This window comes from Balaenoptera physalus (genome assembly GCF_965194825.1).
Source record: "Balaenoptera physalus genome assembly, chromosome: 2".
Lineage (NCBI taxonomy): Eukaryota > Metazoa > Chordata > Mammalia > Artiodactyla > Balaenopteridae > Balaenoptera > Balaenoptera physalus.
In genome coordinates this window covers 126,811,224-126,827,501 of record NC_138883.1, presented here as the reverse complement: position 1 = coordinate 126,827,501, position 16,278 = coordinate 126,811,224, and the positions used below count along the sequence as shown (strand labels likewise).

At 40.0% G+C, this 16,278-nt stretch overlaps 2 long non-coding RNA genes across 2 annotated transcripts in view; one reads left to right on the top strand and one right to left on the bottom strand.

The window, feature by feature from the left end:
- The window catches only part of LOC309655238, a 299,799-nt gene that overhangs the window by 263,119 nt on the left and 20,402 nt on the right, over positions 1–16,278 (top strand). The gene's annotated exons all lie outside the window — the stretch shown is intronic.
- LOC309655242 lies at positions 7,733–13,665 on the bottom strand. Its single transcript, XR_014260689.1, has 2 exons — positions 9,916–13,665; positions 7,733–9,309 (listed from the first exon to the last, which is right to left on the bottom strand). It is a non-coding gene; the product is annotated as an uncharacterized lncRNA (long non-coding RNA).

Genomic DNA, 16,278 nt, shown 5'->3' with positions numbered 1-16,278 from the left:
TCTCTTTTGACTTTGGCTGAGAATGGGCACGTGGGGAGACTCAGATTTTTGTCACTCTGCACACATCCACAAATGACCATAAAAGTACTGAGAGTGTAGATTTGGGGGTGACAAACATATTTTAGTGAGTAGGAAAGATTGTAAATAGGGAACCTGCAAATGATGAGGACCAACTCTACATATATTAATTGCCCTTCTATTCACACTTTGTTTCCTGAAGAAAAGTTTGAATTTAAATTACTTCTGAGACACAGATGTCAGCATTGAACACACTGAGTTTAGGACTTTTGTATTAAGCATACAGTTCTTAAAATCCCAACATGTATTTTGCTGACTTTGCCTCCTCTGTTTCTCTAGCTCATAGATTATCGCAGTGCATTTCTCTGTAGGCAGCTTTGTTAGCTTTGTTCTTCTATGCCTGTGGAGTAAATGTTTGTCTAAAACATATTAGTTTCTTTTCACCTGCATAAACAGGGAAGGATGGACCATGAGCCAATTAAGTAAGTACCAAAAAATTAGGAATTGCAGTAGGCAGGAAGAGCTGATCAGCACTGATGATCACTCCTCAAAACTTGGGGGAAAGAGGAATGAGAAACGATGGATTAACCAACTGTACTAAGAGGATGGATATCTCTATAGACACAATTCAGAAAGCTTCTGAATTACTAATAGCTCACACTATGAAATAAGCTTTTTGTGGGTCAAAAATAGGCAGTTTTATATGGCTCCAGCTAATAATTAGAATGAGATAATGAAAGAAATGGTAAATTGATGTGAGCCTCCAATGGCTGGCACTTGATTGCCAAGAATCCATGGTGGTGGCTTCTAAGGAGGTGTTGAAAGCAGATAGGGTGGGAAGACGAAGGGGGTTGTGTCTTTGTATAAAATATAAAGACTCGCTACTCACAGACTCACCACTATGTCATTGAATCTCTGTTAGACTACAACCGAAATTTCTGTCCCAGTGACTGAGTTGTTAGTGGGGAAGACATCTGAGGGGTGTCAGAAAAACAACTTGCAATAACTGTGATATGATGATGGTGAACCTGTACATTTAATAGATGTCTTGTCCCCAGGGAAGAGAGTTTGTAAGTTGGGAGATGGATGGCATGTATCCAGGTATGGTCTCATTTATTAAAAAATCACCATATACCTACATATGTAACCCCAAGTGAGAAATCGTCACCAACATTAAACAAGTGTCTGTTATGGTAAAAGCATCATTTTAAGATCTGGGGAGGATACATCGAGACATAAGACATGACTACAGTCTTCAGAATTTTAGATTCTGGTTGGAAACATGATATATGTTACAAAAAAGGAGAGATGAATACACTTTTAAATAATTTTTAGATTAGGATATAAAAGAACTATTTATTATTATTATTAAATATTACATTACATAAAATAAAATTCAGTCTATTGTTGTGGAAGGTGATTTTGTGGCTCATTTGCAATGGTTACCACACTGTGGGGGCTGCTCTTGTGTTCTGCTCCCATGAAGTCTCCAACGCTGGTGGATTAGTGGAAAGAACTGGGTGTGGACTTCCAAGATGCCCTTCTTACCCACTTGGTACCTGAACCAACTGAGAATTACAGAACAACACTTTTACAGAACAACACTTAAGTATTGAGGAATGTGGCTTAAATCAGTGGGCATGAGGACTTTTCAAACTGTGTCCCGGATGAGACACACATGCCTCCAGGCAACTCCATGGGTGACAGAGAAGGACAGGGGGTGCTCCCCAATGGCAAACCCACTTCTCAGGGGAAAGGAGAGGACTGCTCAACCTGAGCATTCTGGGTTCATTCTCCTGCAATTAGGAGTCAAAAAAACCCCTCCCCCACAGACTAAGTGATCAGGAGCAGGGAGATCATCACTCTGGCCTGCTTGATACAGTCCTGGTGCACAAATACCAGTGCAAGCAGAAGGGGATTCAGGGGGTACAGTGCCTAAAACCTTTGACAACTTTAATTTCTGTACACTGCAAATGGTCATAGACAAGGGACAAAAGTAAAATTCAAGAGCAATAAAAGGAATACTGGTTTGGACACAGTTGGCTAAACAAACGTCGAAAGTTACCAAAATAACAACCCAGAACTGAGCTTTCAGGGATCAAATTCCACTCACCCACTTGCCCTTTAATAAAATGCAATTTCCAATTACCTCTGTGTCCTGAGTTCTCAATAAAGTAGCAGAACTTCATGTTAAAATGCTAATTTTCACATATAAGTCATGGAGGTGGTGGCAGAAGAACCATGAGCTCCATAATTGCTGCTTACAGGATAATTAAGAGATTAATATTATGAAAGTTAATTGTAAAATTATATTAATTAATTTTAATAGCCCAGGGATCCTTCTGGAATTGATGTTTGAGAAGAACGCAGTCCCCAGAGAGGCCCACGGAGAAACAACAGAGTCGGCCTGAAGTTTGCAGGCCCAGAGCAATGGCCTCTTGGGTCTGAACTCTGATCCAAGAAACACAGGAAGAACACAAGGTGTGTATGTAAATGTCATGGATCCTTGGGCTCCTGGGGCAGGGGTGAAGGTGGATGAGGATCAGCTTCTCCCAAAGGTGGGCTGGTGGCAAGAAAATGTTTTCAAGGTCCAAAAGGTAAGCCCTTTGACTGCTTTGTAAACTTTATCAGGCTTAAGTTATACAAGTGTTAATTTATTTAACATAATCATGATGCTCTTTCCTAAATGTAAGATTTGATGATGTATCTACTATCCAAATTACTGTAATAATGTCTTCCAGTCCATTTCTAATATAATTTGGAGATCCATGGTATAGAGAATCAGTTTAATGCTGAAACCCAATGCTCTGTCACAGGTCACAAGCCCAGGGTTTGTCCAGGTGATTCAAAGCATTCCCATTGTGATATGGTCAGTGGTCTGTCTTCCTCCCAAAAATTCGTAAATGATCGTTTTTGTTTGAGTTTTTTCTTCCAGATTAAGGAAGATCTTCAATTTTTTATTTTTCAAATGAAAAGAAATATCTACCAGCAAGGATAATGTTTGAAACATCACTATGGAGAAAACAAGATGTATTAATATGAAGCAGTGATTCTTTCCTAGCTGTCATAAAACACATAAACACAGCGACTAAGAGAAGCAACTTGCAGACATAATAATCCAATCATTTAACTGAGCCTAAGTATTGAAGTGAGTGTCTTGGAAGTAAGGCTCTGGATAAAGATGAACCCTTGTCTCCACTAATAGGACCTGAGGTTGGTGTGCTGGCTGTCTCCAAGACAACCCTCACATTTGGTGATTTGCTCAAAAGACTCACAGGACTCAGAATAATTCATTATACTCAGTCATGGTTTATTACTGTAAAAGGACACAGATTAAAGTCAGCCAATGGGAAAGGCAAATAAGGTGAGGTCCACAAAGAAAGGCAAGCTTCCAGTTGTCCTGGAAAGTGAATATTCCCCCCAAAAATGATGTGTGACAACTCATGCAAAGTGTTACCAACCAGAGACACTCACCCAAGCCTTGGTGTCCAGCGCTGTACTGGGGTCAGTCACGTAGGCAGGTAGCAACCATAAGATGACCTCAGCTACTCAGTCTCCAGCAGAAGAGTCAGACTGATATAACATGGCCCAAAGTCTCAGGCATACAACAACAGGTGATCACAAGTCACACTGTTAGCATCACACTGATACAGCCTGGCCCAGTGCCTCAGCCATACAAAACCCAGAGGTCATCTCACAGGAGCCAGCCAGGGACCAGTCCTTTCTTGGGAATGTGAGCACACAAGCCTGCTGAGCTTTTGTGCTCACATTACTCAGCCTCCTTGGGACTTGATTTCCTTCTTGGGAAAACTGAACTAATAAAAACATCCACCTCAAAGGGTTATCATGAGGATAAAATATATGTAATGTGTTCAGAATAATTCCTAACCCCATAGCAAGAACTCCATGTTATCATTTTTTTTTAATTTAATATTAAAAAATTATACCAGGTACTTTCTCACATGAGAAGATGGAGTATACATACATTTTTCTTTTCCTCCCACTAAGTACAACTAAAAATGTAGAAATATATGTGAAACAATCATAAGAAGACTCTGAAAGGTAAGAGAAAAAGATATACTAGTTAGGGACCAGGCAACCCAAGGACAACATGGCAGTGAGTTCTCTGGGTTTTCTTTTTGCCTCATATATCCCAGATTTGTAGCTGAAAAAGCTGATGAGCCAGAAATCCCAACAGGAGCAGACAAAAAAAAAAAAAAAAAAAAAAAGCCCAAGAAAAGGCTGCTTTCTCTAGTCAAAGGAGCTAGAAAGGGGCAGCCTAGTAGGATAGAAAACATTTAGACAGTAACCACTCTACTGAAGCCAAACACTGCAGACACATATCCACCCAGGACAGTAAAAGCCAACTGGGAAGCTTAAACCTGCTGGGGCAGTGTCAGAGAAGGCTGATAGGGAGCTAGGATGTTCATCTCTAATAGGTAGTAATGAGTCCCCTTCCCACATAATGTCAGTGGAGACCATATAAGGAGGCAGGACTTCCAGGTCATCATGTTGGTATGAAGCACCTTTTCCCTTCCAGCTGGGTGCTGTCAGAGGAAGCCTGATGGAGAGTTGGACTTTCATCACTTCCCAGTGGTACTGAGACAACACTACACAACCCATTCCCATGGAGACCACATGGGTAGCAGTAAAGGCACTCCTGCGCATTCCAGGTATGTTGACATCCACAGAGGTGTACTGGTGAGCTGAAACTCCCACCCAACCCACTCATAACGAGGAAGCCCTCCTTACTTCAGGTGTTGATGAAGGCTGATGGGGGAGGGAGGAGCTGAAAAAAACCTCAAAAATTGGCTGGAAACATCCTAAATTTTGCAAAATCCATAAACATAGAGACACGCGAGGCTGCACAAACCATAACTAGGATAAACCCAAAATAATCTGCATGAAGATCCATCATAGCCAAACTTCTGGGAACTAAAGACCAAAAAAAAAAAAAAAAATTCATGAAAGCTATACCGTACTTATACGGGAAGACCAACTGAATGACAGCAAAGTTCTTATGAAAAACTATGGAGGCCAGGAGGAAGTGGTATGACATTGTTTTATGTGCTGAAAGAATTGTCAACCTATAATTTTATATCTAGTAAAACATGACAGACTGCCCCGATAATCCTCATCCCAAAGAAAATCTAAAAATTTGTTTTTTTTCCTCCTCACCTGAATCAAAGTCCTCATTTCCTGCCCCAGGCTTTATCTCTTGCTAGAATTAATGACAATAAGAACATCTAGACACTGTAGAAGAAACCAACTATTAGCCACAGTGACACATATCCTCAAGTCCTGTGGCCCCAACATGGAGGACACAGAGCAGCTTGACATTGGAACATTTCCCAAAGTTGGAGATGACTTTCAACCCTGTTACTGTGTGAAATTGTGCTATATGTAATTTATATGATGTTGATTTTTTTTTTGTGAAAAACTCCTTTAAAAAACCTTGTCTTTTACCACATTTTACTTCTCACCTTCTTACATATACACTTTCAAAATATAGCAAGTTAGTAAGTTGAGAAAATCTTAAATATCTGGACTAGTCTACATTGTAGAGCTGTGCTAGCCAACACTAGTCATACATAGCCATTTAAATTTAAAAGTAAAATTCAGTTCCTCCGTTGCTCTAGGTACATTTCAAGAGCTCAGTGTGGCTAGTGGCTCTGGTATTGACAGTACAGATACAGAACATTTCCAACATTTCCATTTCCAATATTTCCTATTGACATCCTATTTCAGAGGTAAGCTGTTACTTTTATCCTTGGGCATATTTCACTTCTTGGGACATAGTTGTTTTACATGAATAGTGAACTGTGGAATTATATATCTGAAATGTGTATTCAAGTTGTCACATAGAACAAATCCAGTTTTGCTTCAACATTCTCCACCTTTTCTTAACGTCTCAGTGTCTTTGTCAGAAAAGTTCTTTTGCCCATTGGAAATATTAAGTGCCCGGAAGGTGCAGATCATTGTGCATTAAGGAAGAAACCAATATAAAGCCTTAGAAAATTTACAATATGAAATACATAGATTTGATTAAAATATCCTTCCCCTGACACACACACACGCACACACACATAACATCAATCAAAATTCAATGTCCCCAAAGTTATCTATGTACTTTGTTTAAATGATAATAATATTTAATTGCAAGGTTTGCATGTTTCTCTTCTTCTTGTTAAGATGCCTTCATGTTGCCCTCATGCAATTAAGAACTGGCTACTATAGTTAGCATACAAATTTAATTGAAAAATTGTATATAAGTCTCCAAACAAGTATACTTGGAATGAAATTATCAGGATTAATTTCAATAATTAGTTGCAACTATTTCTGCTATGTTAAGAAGTCTTTTGCTCGAGTGACAAAATAAAATACTCATGTAAAGATGGTGATATTGGGTTACCGGCATCAAGTGTAGGCCCAGAGTTAGGAAATAGCCCCAAATGCAGGAAACTCTCAGGGAGTTAGTAGTATGTGACTTGTTATAAAGGGAAAAATTTTTAACTGGTGAAACTATAGAATCAAATCTAAGAATTGTACTACATCCTTAATTGTAAATGAAGAGGTCACGTTGACTGACCCTTCCCATTCAACACTGCACCAGGGTACCAACACTCACCTCCAGTATAAGGGATTATCCATGACTTCATTTTGGTTAACTCAGTGTTTCCCAAGTTTTCATGTGATTATGAATCAACCAGAGAGCTTGTTAAAATGCAGATTCCTGAGCTCTATCCTAGAGATTCTGATTAATTGGGTCAAGGTTGGACCAAAGAATCTGCATTTTGAAAAATACCCCATATCACTGGGTGTAAATATTCCATGAATCACTCTTTAAAGAGCATGAACCAAAGTCTCCTTTTCTTCATAGATTCTCTAACCTAAATTTTAAACTATTTCTTACAGTGTGTAAGAACATGAGTTAGACAATCCTGGGTTAGAATCTTGCATCTCTACTTAGTCTTATTAACCTTGGATAAATTACTTACTGCTTTTAATAGTGAGTTTATTTATCCTCAATATTGTTGTAATTATTCTTGTCATTACCACATATCTACAATGGCCATCATCTGTCTAGAAACATACAGTTTCTATTATGAACCTTACATGTGACAGAAGAATTTCTTCCAAGTGGCTGTGTGGTATCCTGTTGGATTTATAGCCCAGCCCAATAACCTCTACAGTCACAGAATTATTTCTTCCTTTCTATAGCTTTAGAACTGTTACTCTTTTCTCTTTTGCTCTATTGTCCCATTCTTTTTTTCTCCCTCCCTCCCTCTCTTCCTTTCTTCCCCCCTTCCATCTATCCTTCCTTCCTTCCTGATTTATTCTTAAGATTATAATTTATCCCATAGTCCCTAAAATATCATATATATATATGCAATCTGTTAGATTCAAATCAGAAATTTTATTTCTGGAGTTTTTCAAGGGTCCACATTCTACCTGTGGGTCATTGAACTAGGGTCATTATATCGACACACATTTTAAAGATGTGTTAAAGTTGACTTTACTGTCTTCTGCTCTCAGCAATGACCTTCCTGGTCATCCCACAAATGGAAAGTTACCCTAAGTGCCTGATTGCAGCTCACAGACACTGTGTCTACATGACCACCTTAGGAGAGCACCACCTAATGTATTTTTAAGCACTGTATCCATAATGTTAGTTTTTATCCAAGTTGCATACTATGAAATTGATTTTTTTAAAATTTACTGAAAAATGTTTTTATTTTTGCTTTGGTCCAACAGTTTAATTTTTTTTCATTTGTGTATGGGTTGATGTGCCAGAATATTGAGTAATTCAGTTAAACCTTATCCCAGGTAATTGATTCACTAGAGAAAATAGAAGAGAGATGTGGTATAAATAGAAATGCCTGCTTTATACTCTTTTGGTTTTTTTAAAATTGATATCAGGACATAACTGCAAAGTTCTAATCCATCAAAGCTGCATGGCATGGTGGGTTCTTCTTGTGTCTATATTGCATCAATATACTGCCAAAATAATATCAAAGAAGAAAAACCCAGAACCCCATGTCCTGATCTAAAGAAACTAATGACCAACTTAAAATCAATAAGTAAAATTCCTTATTTTTTCAAAAATTGTATTGACATTTATTTATTCATTATTTCATTTCTTTATTCGACAAATTTGAATATGTTTTATGTGTCAGTCAAAGATAATTGAAACAAAAGCCCTGTTCCCTGGGGGATAACAGTCCAGTCCAAAAGACAAGCTACTGGACTTAAAAGAGACACAGCATGAAGCCAAGAGTGTAACGTGGATTTCAGATATCCAGATACTCCATTTCTCATGCCAGGCACCTTGACACCACTGGGCCTTTGCTCAGCCAGAGCTCAGCTCCTGCTGTCCCCTTTCTGGGCTCCTGGAATAGAATGATTTAAACTTGTTCTTTGACAACTAGTTAACACATGGCCCTTTCTCTTTGGCCTCCCTTGGTCCTTCTTCCTTTATCAGACTTCCCAAACTGCCCACAGCTTTCCTCCAGACAAAATCAATCACTCTTTTCTCTGAGCTCCCCAAACACTCAGAACACACCTCTTCTTTTAAAAAAATTTATTTTATATTGGAGTAAAGTTGATTTACAATGTTGTGTTAGTTTCAGGTGTACAGCAAAGTGATTCAGTTATACACATACATATATCTATTCTTTTTCAAATTCTTTTCCCATTTAGGTTATTACAGAATATAGTTCCCTATGCTATACAGTAAGTTCTTGCTGTTTACCTATTTGTCATATAATAGTGTGTATATGTTAATCCCAAACTCCTAATTTACATCCCCTCCACCTTTCCCCTTTGGTAACCATAACTTTGTTTTCTATGTCTGAGTCTATTTCTGTTTTGTAAATAAGTTCATTTGTATCACTTTTTAAAAATTCCATATATAAGTGATATCATATGGCATTTTCTTTCTCTCAGACATAAAAAAGAATGAAATACTGCCATTTGCAGCAACAAGAATGGACCTAGAGGTGATCATACTAAGTGAAGTAAGTCAGATAGAGAAAGACAGAACACACCTCTTAAGAGCAGCCGCCCCATTTTATTACAGTTGTGGTTTATGTTTGTTTCCAATTAGAAGAGGACCTTCTGGAAAGAAGAGCCTGGCCACGCTACGTCCTTTCAGCGTTTGGGCCACTGTAGGTCCTCACAATGCATCCTGGGTTGTATTGACTCAAGCAGGAGGAGAGCCATCCACCACTGCCGCTGTGCACCCTCCATGTCAGCCTCCTTGTCACCTGTCTCTTTGTCTTTCTAAAAGTGCTGCAGGGAGAATTTGCAACAAGAAGTAATAACAGGTAGCCCTCTTGTGGATGAGCGTGAGACGAACCAATTCCTATTTTTGAGAAATAGGTAAGCCTTCTTGATAAGACACACATATGGCGTTTTTCCTGCCACCACCCTGGGGCTGTCCTGCCTTGTGTTTCAGCACTGACCCCTCGCAGGGGCATTAGGGCATCACCCATGAGGCCTGTGTGTTAGCTTGGTGGGTGTCTGAGCTTTCAGGAAAGTGGAATGTTTGGGCTGCTAAGAAAGGAGTTTTTTCTGTGTTTTGACCAGGAAACTCTCCATGGCTGTGTTGCTGGCAAAGCAGGAATTGTGGTGGTGAGTAATAACTTCAGACTGTTAATCAACACGATGAATGAAGTCCTACATGTTCTCAAACCCAGCCCCAACTGGAGCTTTGTTATAAATCATCCAAGATTAAATTGAAGGAAACACCAAATTTAAGTAGAGAACCTGATCCACTGGGCCAAACTGTCCCTAAAATACAACACGAAAGTCCCACCTCTGATGCCCTGGGCTCATCACTTACTCCTGAAGCTTATTTATAATACAATTCAAGAAACAGTATGCTTTTTTTCTTACCTTTAAGGCCTCTCTCTCCTCTTCGGAATATCGCACTTTTTATGCCATGGGGAAAAGGTGGTTAGAAAAAATTAAATTTTAACTTACAGATTCTGAGCGTGTCTCAGTGTGAAAAGAAAATCACTTCATATTTTGGGCAGTAAAATGAATCTGAAGTCTGTCGCACGTGTGATTGTCTCCTAGGAGACCCAAGCGTGAATCATCACCATGGAGACTACTTGGGCCCTCACTGCTCGAAATCATGAATGTGGATTATCAACCAGGGTTTGTTTTGGGGGAGGAAAGACTATAACTACCGGCCAAGCCTTACACACTACTACAGAGTTATGTGCTCAAGGTGAGCTGTGGGCTGTGACCACTGCAAGTCTGCTCTGGCAGCATGAGTGGGAAATCTCATGGGTTGTGCTCTTAAAACACCTCTAGGGCCTGAGAGCAGATAGGCCCATCCTCAGAAACACAGCAGCACCCAGGAGATGGAGCAGGCAGCCAGTCATCCCGGGGGAGAGTCTCTCATTCTGAAAGCCGGGTTTTGGGAAGATGCCAACCCAGAAGTAGCCCTTCCTTTGTTGGCCCTACCCCATGCAGCACCATGCTGGGGCTGGCTAAGATGAAACGAACACGTGATGTTCTGTTCTTCATCTAGCTTTCTTGAAACTCATTTTTTACTTAATCACAACAAAAATCACCATCAACAAAAATCAACAACTCTAGTAATCATATTAATCACAACAGTCGTTTCCTGGGCCTGTCTCTTATCAGAGCTGGGCCCAGTGCTGGGTGTTCAGACTTTCTCTTGCCAGACTGGAGAGTGGGCCCAGCTCCAGCCTTCCCTCCACTTTTGTCTTAGTGATCACGGTGCTTGCTGTACACTGGATGTACCGACGGAATGGTAATGATGTCAAGAAGTTTTGAAGATGTCTCTTGTGGGACTATATAGACATGCAGTGGCAATGTTGCCTGGTGACCACTCCTGGAGTCTGGTTTGGTGGGCTGGAAGATGACCAGGAAAGGGAAGAAATGGTTTGAAAAGACACATGTCAGGGTTTTGGTCATTCTGTAGCAGGCAGGTACATAATAATCCGTTTTAGATTTAGAACAGCTGGTGCTCAAGTTTTATATGTAATACCAGGAAACATGTTTTCTGATCATATGTTTTATTAATGTGATTTTGGATGCTGATGGTATTTAAACATTATATTTCTAATCCTTTTATAGCATATTTATTCAATGAAAACTTAACATCTTCCTCTTCTCTTGAACCCATAAGAGCACTTTCTCCGGACAGTGCTCTTTGAGAATTCAGATGTAAAAAGTCAAATCAGAGAAAAGATGGCATGTTTCTTTATTTTGAAGATAATGCAGGGGTCATAGTAAACAGTAAATGCAAAATGAAAGTTTCTGCCAGCCAAGACCAGTTACAAAGGAGTGTGCAGACTGGTAGCCCAGGATTGCAGCCAATGCTGGCAGCATTGCATGATTCTTCATTGTATTTGTTTTTTTAAAAAAAGCCACTAAGGACAGAACTCACATGTCACCTCCTCTTCTGTAATGCTTTACAGACTTCACAGCCACCCCTGCCCACCACCAGCCACCTGTACTTCTGTGGGGTTTTCTGTGCACCACGCCCACTTACTCAGACCCGACCTCTCGTGGGTTAGTTGGGTAAGTAACTTCTTCTCCAGCTGGCCCAGAAGCTCCTTGTGGGAAATGTCTGCATGATTCATCTTCATATACCCCTTTCATCCATTCATCCATTCAAAAATAAGTTTATCAAGCACCTGAATACCAGGCGTTGAGGACAAAGTGCTGAAGGAGACTGCTAAGCTCCTAGGAGAGGCAGCCCAGTGGATAAGCAAAGGGTCCAGTGGGGCCAGCTGGGCTGCGTGGAGGCAGCACATGCTTGGAGGGAGAATGACCAGAGCACACGCTGCTGCAATGTACAGCCAGGGAAAGCTGCCCTGAAGGACAGCAGGAGTTTAGCCCTGCTATGGGACAAGAAAAAAACAAAGCAGATAGTCAAAGGGAAGAGTGAGTGCAAAAGCCTATGCTGACAAATAGGTGGGGATTGTTCTAGAAACTGGGGACATGTCAGCACAATGGAGGTTAGTACATGCAAGTGTGGATGGATCCAGATCCTGAGACTGGTGAGGAGCTGTGACTCTGCTCTAGGTGAGATGAAGGCCAGTGAACGGTGCTCAGCAGGATGGTCAGCAACCAAGGCATTCATGTTTATAATAGGATCACCCTAACTTTTTGAAGAGGTTGGAGGGAGGCTGGAATGGAGCCCATTCTGAACAGGTGGTCATGGTTTGACCGTGGTTGTGTCAGACTTCGAAGGTTTCTTGCCTCAAGTGGCTGTAATAAGGCCACTAGGGACCAGGAGGGGATGGTTAGAACTTTGGAGAAAATGACATTACAGCACCAACTGCCTAAGTTTCTACCTTCAGGGCTTTTTCTGAAATGGGGAAAGAATAGGACAGAGGAGCCGCCCTGCAAGTGTACCCTTGAATATGGATCCCTTGGCCCCCAAGGAAGCTGGAGGGAATCGAGGGCTGCTGGAGATCCCAGGCTGTGCCATCTGTCCGTACCTCCTCTTCCACCCCCACCTGCTGAACAAATAGCATTGTTACTGAATCAAGCTTGGGTCTGCTTGCCCATGCACAGTAAAGCCAATCTACTGACACTGGGTTGTGGTGACACTGGGTTGTGGTGAAGGAAAGTGCAGCGTTTATTGCAGGAGCCAAGCAAGAAGTCCAAAAGACCTGAACCCTCCAGTGGCTTTCAGGGAAAGGTTTTTAAACACAGGGTGAGGAAAGGGGGTTGTGCGGTGTGTGATCAACTAGTGGACATTCTTCTGATTGGTTGGTGGTGAGGTAATTGGGGGTCAAGATCATCAACCTCTGGTTCCAACTGGTCTGGGGTCTACATGCTTGTGGGCAGTATGCAGTTAACTTCTTCCACCTGGTGGGGGTTTCAGTATATGCAAAACAGCTCAAAGGATATGGCTCAGAATATTATCTATAGCCCTTGAGGAGGAACTGAAAGTCCTTGACTTTGTTTAATGGCTAAACTATTGTTATTTTGTCTTGCTTTACTGTTTTCCTTTCTTTCTGCATTTTCTCACTTCTCTGATTAAATTTACTCTTTGGAACTTGGGGAAAGCCTAGGAGGCTAAAGTTTTTTACAGACAAGGGGCAGGCAGAGGATGTGCGGGAGGGGAATCTGTTCTGAGAAGGCCACATGGGGTCCTGCTCTGTTACAGCATCACCTCCTGCATGTGCCATGATGCAAAAGGGTCAGGAGACACAACAGAGTTATATATCCCAAAAGAGATTCCTTAGAAGTCTGTGCATGGGAGGCGACCTCAGGGTAATAAGAGGCTTCCATGAGCGAATAAGCTCAAGAGCATTTGGCAGAATTTGACACACATCCGATGTCCACCTTTTGGAGATGTACAATGCACTAACATACCAGAGACACAGAAACCCCTCAGTCAAAGGTCCTTCCCCAACTTTCTTTACTCAGAATTTCTCAGATGCATTTGACCATGGGGTCAACTCTTTTATTACATAATAACATATTAATATTCCACACAATGCCCATTACATAATGCCATTATAGATTTCCTAGAGGAACTGAGATGGATAAAGAGCTCTGGAAGGAACACAACAGAGAGCATAAAACAAAATCACTGAAAAAAAAAGTAAGGAAGAAAAAGAAAGAAAGAAAGAGAGGGAGCGAGAGAGTGAGAAAGAGGAAAGAAAGAAAGAAAGAAAGAAAGAAAGAAAGAAAGAAAGAAAGAAAGAAAGAAAGAAAGAGAGAGAGAGAGAGAGAGAGAAAGAAAGAAAGAAAGAAAGAAAGAAAGAAAGAAAGAAAGAAAGAAAGAAAGAAAGAAAGAAAGAAAGAAAGGAAGGAAGGAAGGAAGGAAGGAAGGAAGGAAGGAAGGAAGGAAGGAAGAAAGAGAAAGAAAGAAAGAAAGAAAGGAAGGAAGGAAGGAAGGAAGAAGGAAAGAGAAAGAAAGAAAGAGAAAGAAAGAAAGAAAGAAAGAAAGAAAGAAAGAAAGAAAGAAAGAAAGAAAGAAAGAAAGAAAGAAAGAAAGAAAGAAAAAAAAGAAAGGAAGAAAGGAAGGAAGGAAGGAGAGGAAGGAAGGAGAGAGGCAGGAAGAGAATGCATGCTTACATAAAATACATATAAACAGATCCACAAAAAAGTATGCATTTATTCTTATAACAATTGTGAGGTTTGCAGGACAAGAATTATCATGTGCAATTTACAGGAGGATGTGAAGTCTCAGGAAAAGAACTGGTTTGTCTCTGGTGAAGTGTCTTCTTATTATTTTTTCTTTATTTTAACAGATCTTTATTGGAGTATAATAGCTTCACAATACTGTGTTACTTTCTGTTGCACAACAAAGTGAATCAACCATATGCATACATATGTCCCCATATGTCCTCCCTCTTGAGCCCCCCTCCCATCCTCCCTATCCCACCCCTCTAGGTCATTGCAAAGCACCGAGCTGATCTCCCTGTGCTATGCTGCTGCTTCCCACTAACTAACTATTTTACATTCAGTAGTGTATATATGTCGATGCTACTCTCACTTCGTCCCAGCTTCCCCCTCCCACCCCATGTCCTCAAGTCCATTCTCTATGTCTACATCTTTATTCCTTCACTGCAACTAGTACCATTTTTTTTTTTAGGTTCCATATATATGTGTTAGCATATGGTATTTGTTTTTCTCTTTCGGACTTACTTCACTCTGTGTGACAGACTCTAGGTCCATCCACCTCACTACAAATAACTCAGTTTTGTTTCTTTTTATGGCTGAGTAATATTCCATTGTATATATGTGCCACATCTTATTTATCCATTCATCTGTTGATGGACATTTAGGCTGGTTCCATGTCTTGGCTATTATAAATAGTGCTTCAATGAACATTGTGGTACACGTCTCTTTGAATTATGGTTTTCTCAGGGTATATGCCCAGTAGTGGGATTGCTGGATCATATGGTAGTTCTATTTTTTGTTTTCTAAGAAACGTCCATCATACTGTTTTCCATAGTGGTTGTATCAATTTACATTCCCAGCAACAGTGCAGGAAGGTTCCCTTTTCACCACACCCTTTCCGGCATTTATGTTTTTTAGATTTTTTGATAATGGCCATTCTGACTGGCATGAGGTGATACTTCATTGTAGTTTTGATTTGCATTTCTCTAATAATTAGTGATGTTGAGCATCTTTTCATGTGCCTCTTGGCCATCTGTATGTCTTCTTTGGTGAAATGTCTATTTGGTCTTCTGCCCATTTTTTAACTGGATTGTTTGTTTTTTTGATATTCAGCTCCATGAGCTGTTTATATATTTTGGAAATTAATCCTTTGTCTGTTGTTTCATTTGCAAATATTTTCTCCCATTCTGAGGGTTATCTTTTCGTCTTGTTTATGGTTTCCTTTGCTGTGCAAAATCTTTTAAGTTTAATTAAGTCCCATCTTTTTATTTTTGTTTTTATTTCTGTTACTCTAGGAAGTGGGTCAAAAAATATCTTACTGTGGTTTATGTCAAAGAGTATTTTTCCTATGTTTTCCTCTAAGAGTTTTATAGTGTCTGGTCTTACATTTAGGTCTTTAATCCATTTGGAGTTTATTTTTGTGTATGGTGTTAGGTACTGTTCTAATTTCATTCTTTTAGATGTAGCTGTCCAGTTTTCCCAACACTACTTATTGAAGACGCTGTCTTTTCTCCATCATATGTTCTTGGCTCCTTTGTCATAAATTAGGTACCCATATGTGCATGGGTTTATCTCTGGGCATTCTATCCTGTACCATGGATCTATATTTCTGTTTTTGTGGCAGTACCATACTGTCTTGATTACCGTAGCTTTGTGTTATAGTTTGAAGTTAGGGAGCCTGATTCCTCCAACTCCGTTTTTCTTTCTCAAGATTGCCTTGGCTATTTGGGGTCTTCTGTGTTTCCAAACGAATTGTAAAATTTTTTGTTCTAATTCTGTAAAGAATGTCATTGGTAGTTTGATAGGGATTACATTGAATCTGTAGATTGCTTTGGGTATTATAGTCATTTTCACAATATTGATTCTTCCAATACAAGAACATGGTGTATTTCTCCATTTGTTTATGTCATCTTTGATTTCTTTCATCAGTGTTTTATAGTTTTCTGAGTACAATCTTCTGCCTCCTTAGGCAGGTTTATTCTTAGGTATTCTATTCTTTTTGTTGCAATGGTAAGTGGTAGTGTTTCCTTAATTTCTCTTTCAGATTTTCTGTCATTAGCGTATAGGAATGCCAGAGATTTCTGTGCATTAATTTTGTATACTGCAACCTTACAAAATTCATCGATTAGTTCTAGT